Source organism: Miniopterus schreibersii, assembly GCF_964146895.1.
Source record: "Miniopterus schreibersii genome assembly, chromosome: 9".
NCBI lineage: Eukaryota > Metazoa > Chordata > Mammalia > Chiroptera > Miniopteridae > Miniopterus > Miniopterus schreibersii.
In genome coordinates, this window is record NC_138118.1 from 12,589,299 (window position 1) to 12,604,886 (window position 15,588).

The 15,588-nt window shown below is 39.8% G+C and overlaps 1 protein-coding gene across 1 annotated transcript in view; it reads right to left on the minus strand.

The window, feature by feature from the left end:
* Positions 1–15,588, minus strand: part of EXOC4 (exocyst complex component 4) — a 643,225-nt gene that overhangs the window by 105,238 nt on the left and 522,399 nt on the right. The gene's annotated exons all lie outside the window — the stretch shown is intronic.

The following is a 15,588-nucleotide window of genomic DNA, read 5'->3' on the forward strand; positions in this document are numbered from 1 at the left end:
GATCTGCTTGAGACTTAAAAAAAATTCATTATTTTCCTCTGGTTCCAGGGAAATTGGGGTTTCTGGGTTCCTACCCACTCGGAGATGATAACCAGAGAAACTGATCATGATCATCATTAAGGTGTGTGTGTGGGGTGACCATCAGCTCTTCCCTTGTGCTTTTAAATCAGTCTGCTCACTGGGACAGGCACAAAACACCCGATGCATGGATTTATGGTATTCTGGCACTGAGAGGGATCTTGGTAGTTAGTCTAACCCAGTAGTTCTCACTGTGGCTATATGTTAAAAGCTTAACTAGGAAAACAAACAAAATACCTGATGCGGAACTCCACCTACAGAAATTCCGATTTAATTGGTCATGGGTGGGGCTCAGCCATGGGCATTTAAAAAATAACAGCTTTATTGAGATAAAATTCACATGACATAAAATTCACCCATTTAATCTGTGCAGTTCAGTGGTTTTTAGCATAGTCACACAGTTTTATGCAATCATACCACAATTAATTCAGAACACTTTCATCTCCTCAACAAGAAATCCTATACCCATTAGACTGTGCACTTACCCCAATCCCCAGCCCCCAGAAACCACTAATCTACTTTTTGTCTCTATAGGTTCCCCTATTTTAGACATTCATATTTAATTACTAGTCATATAAATGGAATCATATAATATGTTGTCTTTTATGACTGGCTTCTTTTACTTAATATGGTTTCAAGGTTCATCCATGTTCAAGCATGTAGCAATACTTCATTTCTTTTATTACCCAATAATATTCCATTGTATGGGCTTACCACATCTATCTATCTATTCACCAGCTGATGGACATTTGGGTTGTTTCCAATTCTTGGCTATTGTAAACAATGCTGCTATGAACACTTACATATGAGTTTTGTGTGGATGCAAGTGTTCATTTCTCTTGGGTATACATACCTGGGAGTGGAATTCTGGGTCACACGGTAACTCTAGTAACCCTTTGAGAACTGCCGATTGTTTCCAATGTGGCTGCCCATTCCCATGTCCACAGTAGTACCCAGGGTTCCAGTTTCCCACATCCTTGCCAACCCTGTGACTGCCTGTCTCTCTTCTTCTTACAGTTGTCCTAAGGGATGTGAAGTAACATCTCCATGGTTTCGAGCTGCATTTTCTTGCTGGCTAACAATATTGAGCATCTTTTCAGGTGCTTGTTGATCATTTGTGTATCTTCTTTAGAGAAATGTCAATTCTGGTCCTTCGTTAATTTTTTAGCTGGCTCATCAGTCTTTTTATTATTGAGTCATTAATTCTTTAGCAGATACTTACTAGGAATGCACCATTACCCGGCCTGTCCTAGTTCCTACAGGAGGTTCAGAGCCCACTAAAATTATTTCCTAACTTGCCAATATGCCATGACATGACCCAGAGTTTGAAAAATACTGTGTTAAAGTCTGCCTGCCTTTGTGAATGTGTCCCTCGATTGGACCTCCCACAGATGGCGAACATTTATCAGGCGTTTCATAGAGAATCTGGAGCGCCCAGAGGAAGATGTGCTCATTTGTTCGCTGTAGCAAAGGTGGGAGCAGAGCTAGGTCTGTTCTTAGTTTGCGAATCAGGGCCACAAGCCACACTGCCTCTCATGAGTTGCAGTAGCTTTAGTGTTTCTCTCTGCCCAGGGGTTCAAATAGTCCCCTCCCACCCCCCAAACCAACCCAAACAAAGCATGCTTTGAATCATGGATCTGGACTTTCCTAAACGCTGACTGTCATGTGGCGCTAAAGGAGAGAGGACATGCACAGATCTGTCAAATCTGAGCAGAGGCCCTTAATAATACAACAGGCACTTTCCGATTTTTTAGGACCAGAGTGTTTGCTTGATGGTCAATCGCCTAGCGGTAAAGTAAATCAAAGCCTCCCGTGGGAAAAGAATACTTGTTCTAGCTCCTCGATATGTTTACAATCTACAAATGATTCGAGAGTTTATGTAGGACACAGAGAGGGAGGACACTCAACTCCTCTGCTCAACAAGAGAGAACTGAAAGGAAAGAGGAGTAGCAGGAGAGGCTGGTGAGCGGGCAGCCCAGTGGGCATCACCTCCACACAGGATGAGCATGTCCATTCGGCTGGGTCACAAGTCATCCCTGAGCAGTCGGTCGGCCTGACCCACAGGTGGGTGTGACAATGACGAGGAGCCTTTCCAGAGTGGCCTGATCCTTTGCCCATTTAGCTAGCTGCCACCCCAGTCTTCATTTTAAATTAATTTTTCCATGGAGGGCCAGTGGGAATAGTTATGCTTTAAGTCTGTTCTTGAGTCACAGGATGTGTCACATATACTTGGCTCAGGAAACATGCTTGGAGAGCTTTTAAGAGAAAGGAACCACAAGAGATATAAGAGCACTCTTTCTTAAAAGGAAAAAAAATCTCAGTACCCAGCTCCTCCAGCTCTTCCACTATTTTAGTCATGCTCCCAGGTCATGCTCCTGCAGGTGGATGCTAGTAATGGCAGCAACACAGTGTTAAACACACAGAACGGAGAAAACTGAATTGCTTTACGCAATCACGTCTCAGAAATGCTGGAAGCCCTTGCTATTTCTGAGGCTTCTTGGAGCAGCTACTTACCCCCAACTCTCCCATCCTGACCCTTAATCTGAACGTGAAATAGAAAGGAAAACATACGTGTAGGCTAATGAACATATTTGTAATCAAACATGATCATCTTCAAACATTTAAATCATTTTGATGTGACAGCACCCAGAGTAACTAACCACCAAGTGTCCATACTAATATCTGAGAGAAGGCTTATCACTCTAATATTATTACTAGAGTATTGCATAGTCCAATACAAATACTTTCGGTTCACTTACAACCATTCTTCCTTCTCACCATGAAGCTTTCCTTCCAATTATGCCTAAAGCCACCAAAGAGATGGGGGGGGGGGGAATGAAGGCGGAGGGAGGGAAAGAGGGAGACAGAGGAAAAGCTTTTTTTTACAGAAGAACGTCAACTAATAAATGTTTCAGAGTTCACCAATGGATGCTAAAGTTATGGGCTGAAAGGCTGTTGGAGAAGGGGAAAGTCACATGGCCTCACGTTCCCACCCCATATCAGTAATTACTCATAAAGGAAGTTAATGCGCCTGTCGACAGGGGACTCTGACTGTCCAGGGGGTGGCCAAACCCGGCCCCGCCGGCTGCAGCCCAGGCAGACCTCATGGGAAGTGAGGCAGCGGGAGGCACAGAATGTCACCGGCGTGGTTTCCATGAGATGTGCAATGGACATGATCCCAAAGGAACTGTGAGGTGACCTCACAGCTCTACGTAGTAACTGGCCTGGACTCCGCACCAAAGGGTTCCATGTCCTGAAAAGTGCAGGGAGCTGATGGGGCTTTGTACATTAGAACTAATCGGAATTACTGGAACTCAGAACTGTGTAAGTCGGTGACAAGAAATTCTTTATATTTTCTCTATAATTAGTTTAACATTTTTCTTCCTCTGCAGCATAACTTTTGTTCTTTCGCCTTTATTACTAATACATCCTATATATTAAACTGTTAGCTTTTTTTATATCTGACTAATTTTCAATCGCTAATGTAGAATCACAGCTCAGATTTTAGGCAAACAGTTAAGTATTTGCACTTTGTTATGGACTGAAATGCATCCTCTCCCAAATTCATATGGTGAGGCCCTAACCCCCCAAAGTGATGGTGTTTGGAGATGGGACCTCTGGGGGTAGTTAATTCATGAAGGGGAGCCCTTATGATGGGATATCTACCCTTATAAGAAGAGTCATGAGAGAAGTATTTCTCTCTCTGACATATGAGGACACAGCAAGAACACAGGCCCCTGCTAGCAAGGACGAGAGCCCTTGTGAGGAACAGAAAAGGGCTGCACCTTGATCTTGAGCCAGCCTTTAGAACCGTGAAAAAGAATTTCTGTTGTTCAGGCCACCCAGCCTGCGGTATTTTGTGAGGGCGGCCTGAGCAGACTAAGACACAGCCTACACCCTAAGGTTCCTTCTATCTGTTCCCCTATTTAACTCCATTACTTCTATGTCAAGTAATACATGCACCCAACAAGCATTTATTGGACAAATGTGTGACTCACTCTACGCCTGCCATTCGACACTAAAATTCTAGAGCAACGATACTAGCTAGGTACTCTGATCATGAGCTCTACACCTTTGCTATTAGTGTTGAGTCCTTATTTGATCAAGGCACCTGTTTTCAAAATCCTTTACAGGCTCCTTCTGCTTTCATGACAAGGTTTTTCTAGAAAATAACAATCATCAAAGAATTGACCACAGTTTCTTATAAAAACGGCTTTAAAATGGAAGGATGCAATTGTGAGAAATCAAATAAATGATGAATGGTTACAAAAAATACGCCATAAATAAAAACATACTAAACCTAGAGCCCCAAGAAACAGCTAAAAAATAGTAAAATTATATTCAACATTCGATAAAATGGAAAGAATGCAGTAGATATAACCGATTATACAAAGGGCTCCAACTTAAGTCTAAAATATAATAACACAACATAAAAACACAACTTTATTAGACAGTAAATATGACCTAAAGTGCTAGTTAAAACTGACAGACACACACATACACTCAGAAAACAGCCTATAAGTTGTAGAATCGAAAGCTGTCATTCACAGATCAGGGATGGAGGTGCAGAGGAGCGAGGGGACCAGGCTGAAGACACACCGAGACTCAGGGGCAGGTGGAGCAGAAACCCAAGACTCAGTCTCAGGGTTTCCTCCACACTCCATCCCCATTTTTGTGGTATGGGTAGATGAGTACACTGATGTATCAGTGGGTAAAGGCAATGAGGACTTCCATGAAAACTGAAAGGAGGTAACAACAAGCAAAGAGCTCATTGTGACGCCGCACATGCACATTTTCAGGCTGAAGGCACCTGCCCAGATTCCGACATAGACTCAACTTGGAAGAAGGCTGCATGGAAATGCTCCGTCAGTTTGAAGACGAGTGCGTCTTTCTCTAGCCAAGCCGCTCAAGCCTGGCTACTAAGTTTTCTTTGTAGGATGTTGTCAAGTAACAGTGGACACAAACAATAAAGCTACAAGGTTTTTTCTGTGTGCTAGGACTTCCAGGTGCATGCTGTTTTTATGCCAGGAGCCACCATAAATTATGTATCTACTCAAATAGCAATCGTTTTCCATAAAGAACATTTCTTAAGCTTCAAAACAGATCAATACATAGGAATAAAATAATGAAAAATTGCTTATCATAAATTGAACATACACTTTGGTTTTTCAACTACCAAGAATGATTACAGCTTTAAAAGTCAAAATTTATATAGCACTGAACTTTCTCGTCTGAGTAGTCCAGCTTATTGCCCACTCTGGTTATTTCTCAACTTCCTACGATTTCCTTTTGAAGACTCTAAATCTAGTCAGAAGCACAGACATTAAACAACTGATCTCAAGCAAAGGCAGTAACCCCAAACGAAGCAACTAAGCGTCAGGTCTTCAAGGTCTCCTGGAACAGAGAGGGGGAGGAACTGATGAGTGGGAAAGGCTGTGGGGGTCTTAGGAGAAAGACAAAGAAAGAGATGGGCCCTTCGGGCAAAGTGAGATACTACAGAGAAGGGAAAATGCTTTGCATAAAACTGGCAGAAAGGTGAAGATGGTTTACAATGACGACTTTTTCTCGGGGATAAAATTATGTTAGAATGATAGTGTATTTGTAGAGAACTGCTGAACCGGCAGTGAACAGTCACAGGGTTTGAGAATGTGTGGGGAAAACTGTTACGCAAGTATAAATTTCGAACCTCAGTAATAATCACTCATGGTTAAATAAGCTATAATGAGCAGTGACCCCTGGTCCCATCCCTCCTCATCCTTAGTCCTGTGCCCCCAGAAGAAGTACCTACAACTTAAAAATTATTTGTTTCTAATTCTTCTATTGGTTATATCCACCTCATTACAGAATCTGTGGAAACTGCTACTTGCTGATACGTTAATTTTAGACATTTTATTCTGACCTGCTGCTCAGTGGACGGCTGAGGAATTAATTAACATACTATGTCCCCTTTCCACATCCCCAATGATCTCCCTTCTCCTTCCTAATATAGGTATATTATGATTTTTAGTTTTTACAGTGGTTTTAAAAATATATTTAGACATAGCTTTACCTCCAGCAGGAGCACTCACCACACTATAAAATGCTTAGCTGTTTTACTCCCAACAACTACGGGCTCCCACCGCAGGGGGTGCAGGGTGGGTGTGCAGGGGACAGGGTTTCAGGGAGATGCTGCGCCAGCTGGTGTCTGAGCTGAATCTTGACAGCTGAACTGGGCAGGCCCAGGAGGTGGGCGTGGGAGGAGGGAGGGCACCCCAGGTAGAGCAATGGGCGTGGCAAAGACACAGCAGTCAGTGGGAAGGGGCACGCGGACCGGGGCCCTGAAAATGTTTAATAGGGAAAGAGACACGGTGAAAAGGCCAGGGCTCCTTCCTGACCTGGGGGGAGTTCAAGCCCGCAGCAGAGACAGACTGGGGAAGGGGCAGCAGGCATGGCCTTTCCCCAGTCTCCCTGCGCCTACTCTGGCTGGATAACAAGGGTCCTTCCCTCCGCAGTGGCACAGAACGTCATGACCAGCCCACTCTCTGAAGGGCTGAGTGGGACTAAGTTAGAGGGATTAATTTCTCCCTTCATTAAGAATGGTATTAAATGTACACCTACCTGAAAAATTAAATAATTGCCTGATCTAAAATTAAACAAAAATAAAATGTAGAAGACACTCTATAGTGAGTTTCCACGATACTACCAGATGATTATAATCCTCAAATAACTGTCTAAATAGACTAGCATTTATGTACTGTATAGGAGAGGTTTTTTAAGGTTTTTCCTCATTTACTGCCAATCATGCTAACAAGAGTCATATCATTTTGATATAATAACAAAGTGCCTAATTCAATCTTCTTGAACATTAATTGATACGTTTGTAGCTGAGTCTCCAGTTAATTACCTGTCTTTTCTGTTTAATCTTGAGATTTAAGTCTGCGTCTCACCCGGCCTGGCTGGCAGTGTCCTACATCTGCCCGTGACCTTCATCTTGTTTCATTGTGGGGAAAAGAACATTTTAGCAAAGCATTCTCTACCTTTGTACTTATTTAATATATTCATGTTTTCTGGTTCATCTTTCCTTTTATAATTATATTTTAAAGTAATATTAAACAGCAGAGATAGTGAAATAAACGTCTCCATTCTAGTGAATGTTTTGTTTAAGCTAAAGCCTTTATTTCCTGCCCCAGATCACTTACTGTTTCTTCAAATGTATCCGAAGATTCTTCAAAAGCTGTAGTTATCTGGAAACTCGAACAGCTGTTGCTTAGGTTGCTTTGAGAACTTTTTAAATTTCCAAGTGGAATTTTTTAAAAAATTTATGCCCTACTTTATTCATACCATGTTTTACATCTAGGCACAGCAGATTTCTGCTTCTTTTAATTGTCTAATCTGAGCTGCATATAGAAACTAAAGGGGTATAAAGACCTACCAAAGGCAAAACATACACACACACACAAACAAAAACCCCTCTGCGGACTGGAACTCGGGCTGTGAGCTTCTGAAAGGAGCATGCTGCTGGACATACAACTTTTAGGGAGAACACTGAAGGCACTTTCTCCCAGTAAGGCAACTGGCTCATCAGTCCTTACAGTTTGTTCTTTTCATTGAAGAGGGGGTGATCCTTCCTGTTTTTATTCAGCTTCGTTCGTTCAGCATTTACGGAGGATCTCCGTCCGATATGCGTTAGGGTTCCAGAGAGGAAGGTACTGCGCAACCTGCTTTCTGCTTCTCTTATGACTTGTCCTGTAGTCTCTTTTCCCTATCGGGACTGGGTCACCCTCTACCTGGAACCCACATAATTTGTTTTATATCATTTTTATGTTTTCATTACCTTTGTATTGTCTTCTTTCTCTTTTCAATAATGATCATTTTCTTTTATTTGATTAGGCAAACATAAAACTCAGACGAAAGATAAGGCAATTAGTTTGAAAGCACCTACGTCCCTGGTTTCAATATATTGCCACCCCCCAATAGGTGGATATTCTGTTACCAACTTGTTACCGAAAGGGAGGGAACCCAAAATGATATAATAGAGGAAACAGAGTACAATGGGCACTAGTGATAATGCTCTAAAGCTAGGGCCAAAGCACCCATGTGATACAAGCTTGTGGCATAATAGAAAGTGGTTAGCATATCAGTCAAGATGATGCTGAACACTGGAAATGAAGCACTAAGGCGAAAGTCCAAAAACACAAATTCCTGACCCATTTTTAGGCTGGTTGAGCGCAGTGTGGTAGCTCTGGGGGCCAGACCACCTGGGCTCAACTGGCGACATCATTCCCTGGCTCTGTGAAATGGGGAAGTTACTCGTTTCTCTGTACCTCAGTTTCCTCATCTCGGGAATGGGAATAGTAGTGCCTGAAGGCTCATAATGCTTCTGCACAGTGCCGGGCGCGAGCTGACTCCAATTGCTGTAACCGTCGAAATGGATTGCACAGTCTTTCCAGAAGCTTAGTTCTCTCCTGCCCACCTCTCTGGGTGCTAGAGTTCAAGACTAATTTGTAGGTTTTCTATTCAGGGGTGGGCAAAAGTAGGTTTACAGTTGTTTGCATGGGAAAATAATGAAATAATAAACAATAATACAAGAATAAACTCTGTTTCGCATAGTCACAAATGTATTTTTTTTCCCACTTTTACCACCAGAAAACTATGGTCCAGGCCCTGACAACTATATCTATTAACTTAAGGATTTTCAATCCTGCTCGAGAAAAACGATTCTTATTCTTTGATATTCTGGGGCCCTGAGTGAAATGCGGCTAAAAGATTTTTAGGACAGTGTTTCTAATACACATGGCCCTGCAACTCCTAGACAACCCCTGCTCATAGCCTTTACTTCTCCCAACACCTTACCCCTTCTGTTAATACATCTCCAGAAAGTAGGGCTGCTTTTATCAGTGGATAGTCATTGATCTCAAAAGGAGAAATATGTGCACGTATATGACACGTGCAAAGACAATGGCTAAAAGCCTGCTTTCAGCTTCTGGGGAACAAAAGGATATTTGCTATTTTTCTTTTTTCTATTAAAGCTCTGGCTTGATCTATTTCCCCCCCCCCCATTTAAAGTTAAGCCTGGAAATAATACATTTTATTTTTTAGTTAAAAATAAGAATGGGAAAAGGCCTTGTTTAGTAATGAAGGGAATATGACCTTTATTCAATGCAAAGGGCACGGGATTCTGTGTTCATCCATCTGCCAAACAGCCCTCTAAGCTTTAAAAACTAATTATAGGAGGCGAGTGTGACTTTTCAGTCTTTGGCTCAGCCACGCTCCTTGGTACTCAAGTGGGCAGAACCCGGGCTCCCTGGCACCGCGACCGCGTTGAAGTATCAATGGACTGCTCCCTACCACTTACTTCCGCTTCAGCTTCTAATCAGGACAGAGAACATGACAGACCAAGAGGAAAGAATCAATCACATGCCAAACAAAGCAGAACTATAATATTACTCTTCTTCTGTTAAAGCAAATATAATTTGTTTTCAAACCATATCTACATGCAAAAATGTGGACAAATCTCTCAGGCATACTGTCCAGCAAAACCAGATACTGTAATTAAATTTATATAAAATCTGAGGACAGTAAAAACTAAACTATAGTGATAAAAGCCAGAATAGTGGTTCCCTTCAGAGCAGGCCTCTGGGGTCCTGGAGAAGTTCTTTATGTTGATCTGGGAGGTGGTTACGTGGTGTAATCACACATAATAATTCATTGAGTTACACAGCAAAGTTTACTTTTTACTTCATGTTTAATTAACCAAAAATTTAAAAAAATATGTATAATTTGTTTTTCCTTTAAATTTAAGATGGAAAAGTGATACAGTTAAGGGGCCAAGACAAGAGTAAAGAAAGCTAGGGACTCGATTCTACCCCCCGCCCCCTAAGTCAGAAGCGTGGGCAGCACACGAAGGCGCATCTCTAACCAGCAGGCTTCTTCCTGGGCAGGGCTGGACACTCTTCCCCTCAAGTCCCAGCTACTGAAGAGAGCTAATAAAATGGATTGAAAATCTTTGCAAACATGAAACACAATTAAGGAGTGACATCATAATAAGCCAAGGGACCGCAGAAAGAAGACTTACACTGATTTAAAGTAGCCTGAAAAGTTGAAAAGAAACAACTCATCCTCCAGAAGGTGCTTCTAACACAACTATGAAGGTTAGAGATGCAATTAAATGAGTCTCCTAAAGGGAAGAAGTGGGAATGTGCTTGTCCAGATGTCTTAGAGCGCTGGCAACAGGAAAACGTGGTGGTGAGACCGAGAAAGAGTGGAGTCCTGTGGCCCGACCCCGTTCCGAACGTCAGTTTAGTTATTTTTACTGGGGGCTCCAATCCATCAATGTCTCAATCATTCTTTACCTCTCTTGAGAGAAAAAAATTAAGAGGCTACTCTCGCTATTATGGCCATGACAACCTGATCTAAATTAAAGGGGCGTGGAGAATGGGCATAGGAAATAAAAATTTAAGAGTTTATAATTTATTTCAGATGCTGGGGAAGAAGATATTCAGCACAATAAAGGTTTTATAGAAAAACATCTCTGTGACTTGGGTATAAACTAGGATTTCTATATAGGATACAAAATGTCTCATTCATTAAAAAAATAATTAATTTGACTTATTAAAAATTTAGAAGTCTGTTTATTAAAAGATACCATTAAGAGAATAAAAATGCATCTTGCAGAGTGGGAGAAGATGATATCTATCTGTCTATGTATCTATCATCTATCATCATCATAAAAAAGACATATCCAGATTTATAAAGAATTCCTACAAATCCGTAGAGAAAGGAAAGAGAGCCTAATTAAAAATAAGTAATAGATTTGAATAAATATGTTAAAAAGAATATTCACATGGCCAGTAAATTCATAAAAATACATTAAAAGATGCTCAACTTCCATAGTCTTGAGAAATGCATATTAAACCAATGTGACATACCTATAAACGTACTAGAAGGACAAACTAAAAAGATGGAAAATATCAAGTATAGATGAGATATCGAGCAGCTGAAACTCATGCACTGCTATGAGAGGGCAAGTTCTTACTCCCACCCTGGAAAGCGGTTTGGCAGTGTTACTAATATTAAACATGTGCATAGCCTATGACCCAGCAATTCTACTCCTATAATAGAACCAAAAGAAATATTTATATGTGGTTATCAAAAGACATATAGAATACTCATGGGAGCACTATGCAAAAATAGTTCCAAACTAGAAACTACCCAGGTGCCCATAAGTAGTAGAACAAATGACTATATATATATATCCATACTTATGCAAACAAATAATAAAGCATAAAAAAGTGATGTATTCACACAATGGGATACAATATAGACTACTATAGACTAAAAGGAACTTATTCACAACAGTATGGATGAATCTCACCAACACAATGTGGAACAAATGGAGTGAGTCATAAAAGAACACACACTGCATCATTCCTTTTACAGGGAATCAAAAGACAGACTGAAGTGATCTATGAGTCTAGGAGTCATGTAAGGACTATTGGGAAGGTCAGTAGTGACCAGAGGAAACCTAAAGGATCCTGGTACCTATTACTCTGTTTCTTAATCTAGGTGTTGTTTATACAATAAAAGTGTGAAAATTTACCAAGCTGTGCCTTTGATATGTGCATACATGTTATATATATGTTCAATAAAAAGTAAACTATAGTCCTGCCGGTGTGGCTCAGCAGTTGAGCATCGACCTAGGATCTAGGAGATCTTGGTTCGATTCCTGGTCAGGGCACATGCCCGGGTTGCGGGCTCAATCCCCAGTCGGGGGCATGCAGGAAGCAGCCGATCAATGACTCTCTTATCATTGATGATTTTTATCTCTCCCTCTCCATTTCTTTATCTGTGAAATATATGTGTATGTGTGTGTGTGTGTGTGTGTGTGTGTGTGTGTAAACCATAGGTAATATAAGCAGAGAGATGGAAACTCAAAGAATCAAAAGGAAATGCTAGCAATCAAACACATTGTAAAAAAAATGAAGAATTCTTTTGCTGCACTGATCAATAGACTGGGCATAACCAAGGAAAGAATCAGTGAGCTTGAAGAATTATCAATAGAAACTTCCAAATATGAAATCTAAAGAGAAAAAAGGGTGAAAAGACAGAACAGAATATCCAAGAACTGTGGAACAATTGCAGAAGGTGAAATGCGTGTATAATGCAAATACCAGGAGTAAAAGAAAGAAAAAAACAACAGAAGTATTGCAGCAATAATGACAGAATTTTCCCAAACCAGTGATATACACCAAACCACAGACCCAGGTTGTTCAGAGAACACCAAGCATGAAAAACACCAAAAAATATACATCCAGGCATATACTATTCAAATGGCACAAAATCAAAACAAAGAAAAAGCCCCTGAAGGAAGCCAGAGGAAACAATCACCTCACCTGTAGAATGATAAGAATAAAAATTACATGGGACTTCTCTTCAAAAATTATGGAAGCAAGAAAAATGACGTGAAATAGTTAAAGTATTAGAAAAAAGGAATCACCAACCAAGAATGCTGTCTGTACTCAGTGAAATTCTTCTTCAGATGTGAGGGGGAAAAAGTCTGTCTCTAACAGACAAAAATTGAGAGCACTGGTCACCAGTAGACCTGCCTCATCAGAAATGTTAAAAGAAGTTAAAAGAAGGGAAAAGGGAAATGATATAGGTCAGGAAACTGGACCTACATTAGGAAAGGAAGAGCACGAGAGAGAAACAATAAAGGAAAATATAACCTTTTATTTCTCTTACTCTTAATTGATCAATAGATAACAGTTTGTTCAAAATAATGACAACATTGTATTTAGTGATTATAGCTTGTGGATAAATGAAATGAATGAGAACAGTGTCACAAGGAGCAGGAGGGAGGAACTGGGAATGTTGTGTTACAAGGCACTTGCATTCCCCATGTAGTGGTTCAGTGTCATTTGAAAGTGGACTTGGATTAGTCTAAATGTGTGTTGGAAACTCTAGGACCACCACTAAAAACAGTAAAAAAAAAAAAAAAAGGTATAGTTTATATGCTAACAGAAGAAAAAATGGAATCCTACAAAATGTTCAATAAAAATCATAAGGCAAAAAAGCACAATCTGTAAGATAAGAAAATCAATACGTTTGAATTCAATTAAAGGTGGGAGTGGGGCGTGGGGGGAGAGATTAATCAGAGAACTTATATGTGTATATGCATAACCTATGGACACAGACAATAGTGTGGGGAAGGCCTGGGGGGTGGCAGGGGTGGATGCCGGGTGGAGGGGATCAACGGGCGGAAAAAAGGGGATATCTGTAATACTTTCAGCAATAAAGATACATTAAGAAAAAGAAAAGAAAAGATGGTATCAGAAAATTTTAATGGTAGTATCAGATTAAACATTCTCACTTTATTCTTGATCTTAGGGAATAAGCATTCCGCCTTTGACCATTAAATAAGAGGCTAATTGTAAGGGGTGAGGAACAGAGGAGCAGGTCTGTTTTTTAATAGATATCCTTAAATTAAAGAAATTCCCTTTTTGACTTCTGGGAGTTTATTTTTATTATGAATAAAGGTTGAAATTTGTAAAAAAAAAATTAAAAACTTCTGTTCTACAAAGGACATTGGGAAGAGAATGAAAGACAAGGCCCAGAGAAAATCTCTGCAAAACATATCGATAAAGGACTGGTATCCAAAATGCACAAAAAACTCTTGAAACTCAAAAATAATAAAATACACAACCGATTAAAAAATGGGCAAAAGATCGGAATAGATATCTCACCTAAATATATATATAAAATATATATCTATATATCTATCACATAGGCATATAAAAAGATGCTCAACACATGTCATTAGGAAAATTAAAACAATGAGATACCACAACACACCTATTAGAATGTACCAAATTCAAAACACTGACAGCATCAAATGCTATTAAGGATGGGGAGCAACAGGAACTCTCATTCATTTCTAGTGAGAATGCAAGTGGTACAGACAGTGTGAAGACAGTTTGGCAGTTTCTTGCCAAACATACTCTTACCATATGATCTAGCAATTGTATTCCTTGGTATTTACTCAAATGAGTTGAAAACATACCCACACAAAAACCTGCACATGAATGTTATCCATAGGTGAATGGATAAACAAACTATAGTATGTCCATACAATGAAATATTATACAGAAATTTTTTAAAAAGCGTTATCAAGCTACAAAAAGACATGGAGAAAACTTTAGTGCATATTGCTAAGCAAAAGAAGCCAATATGAAAAGGCTACATGCTATATAATTACATGACATTCTGGAAAAGACAATTATGGAGATCATAAAAATAAATAAATAAAAAATAAAAAATTAGTGATTGCCAGGGGTTCGGGGAGAGGAAGGCACGATTGATTAGGCGAAGTAACAGAATTTTTAGGGCACTGAACTATTATTTTGAATGATACTGTAATGGTGGATCCATTCATTATACATTGATCAAAACCCACAGGGTGTTAACGAACAGAGAGGACCCTAATGTAGACTACAGACTTTAGTCAATAACAATGTATCAATGTTAACAACTGTACCACACTAATGTTAAAAACAGAGCACACTGGGGGGCGTGTGAGGGGATTTATGGGAAGTCTGTAGTTTTTGATAAAATTTTTTATAAGCCTAAAATTGCTCCTCCCCCAAAAAAGTCTATTAATTTAAAAAGTAAGCCATAATATACAGGTATAGTTTTCTTATATTAAAGTAACTGGTTGACAAGTTTCTCTGAGATAATGTGAATAAAGAGAAATAAAAATGCAGATAGGAAGGCTTTCGATTAAATTACAGGCGACTTTTTGAATATTGTGATTGGAGAAAGCTTTAAATGGCACTATAGCAAATTTTCATAATAAAATGTTGGTGAAATATGGCACCACTGTATATAAATATGGTTAACTTTGTGACCAGTGAAGACCTATTTAGCTATAGTTGCAAACCACGAGAAAGAGAGGAGCCTACATCAGTCTTACGATAAATTAAAAGGTATCGGCCATTACTTCTCTTATTCTTTCATTTGTCATTGCTTCTTTAAAGTGCTTTTATTTTATTTGCACTATTTATTTATTCACTCAGATAGGCAAAGACAATAAGAATAAACTTAATTTTAATGTTAACAGCATGGCACCTCCATTTCCCCCGCTTTACAGAGTAGGGGGAGAGTTTCACTGTGGCAAGCCCTGCATGGAAAGTGAGTTGCTTCATCAAATTAGGCCCTAAGTAAAGAATTTAAATTGTACTCAGGTAAACACTGAGTGATAATGTTGAAAGAGAGACCTTGCTTTTGTCAAAACAAGCTGAAAACTGTCAGAGATAATACAACGTACATGAACAGACATGGGAGGCACATTTGTATTTCCAGAAATTGCGACTAACATTCTGTGAACTGAAGAACATGCTAAGAACTGTAACATGCTCTGTATGGGCGGCAACTATTCTTATTAACTGTCCGCCATATGCCCAGGGCATGGTGCATAACGTGAAGTCAGCTTTGCTGAGTGAGTGAATAAATTATATTTGTCCCCTAGGAGGGGAG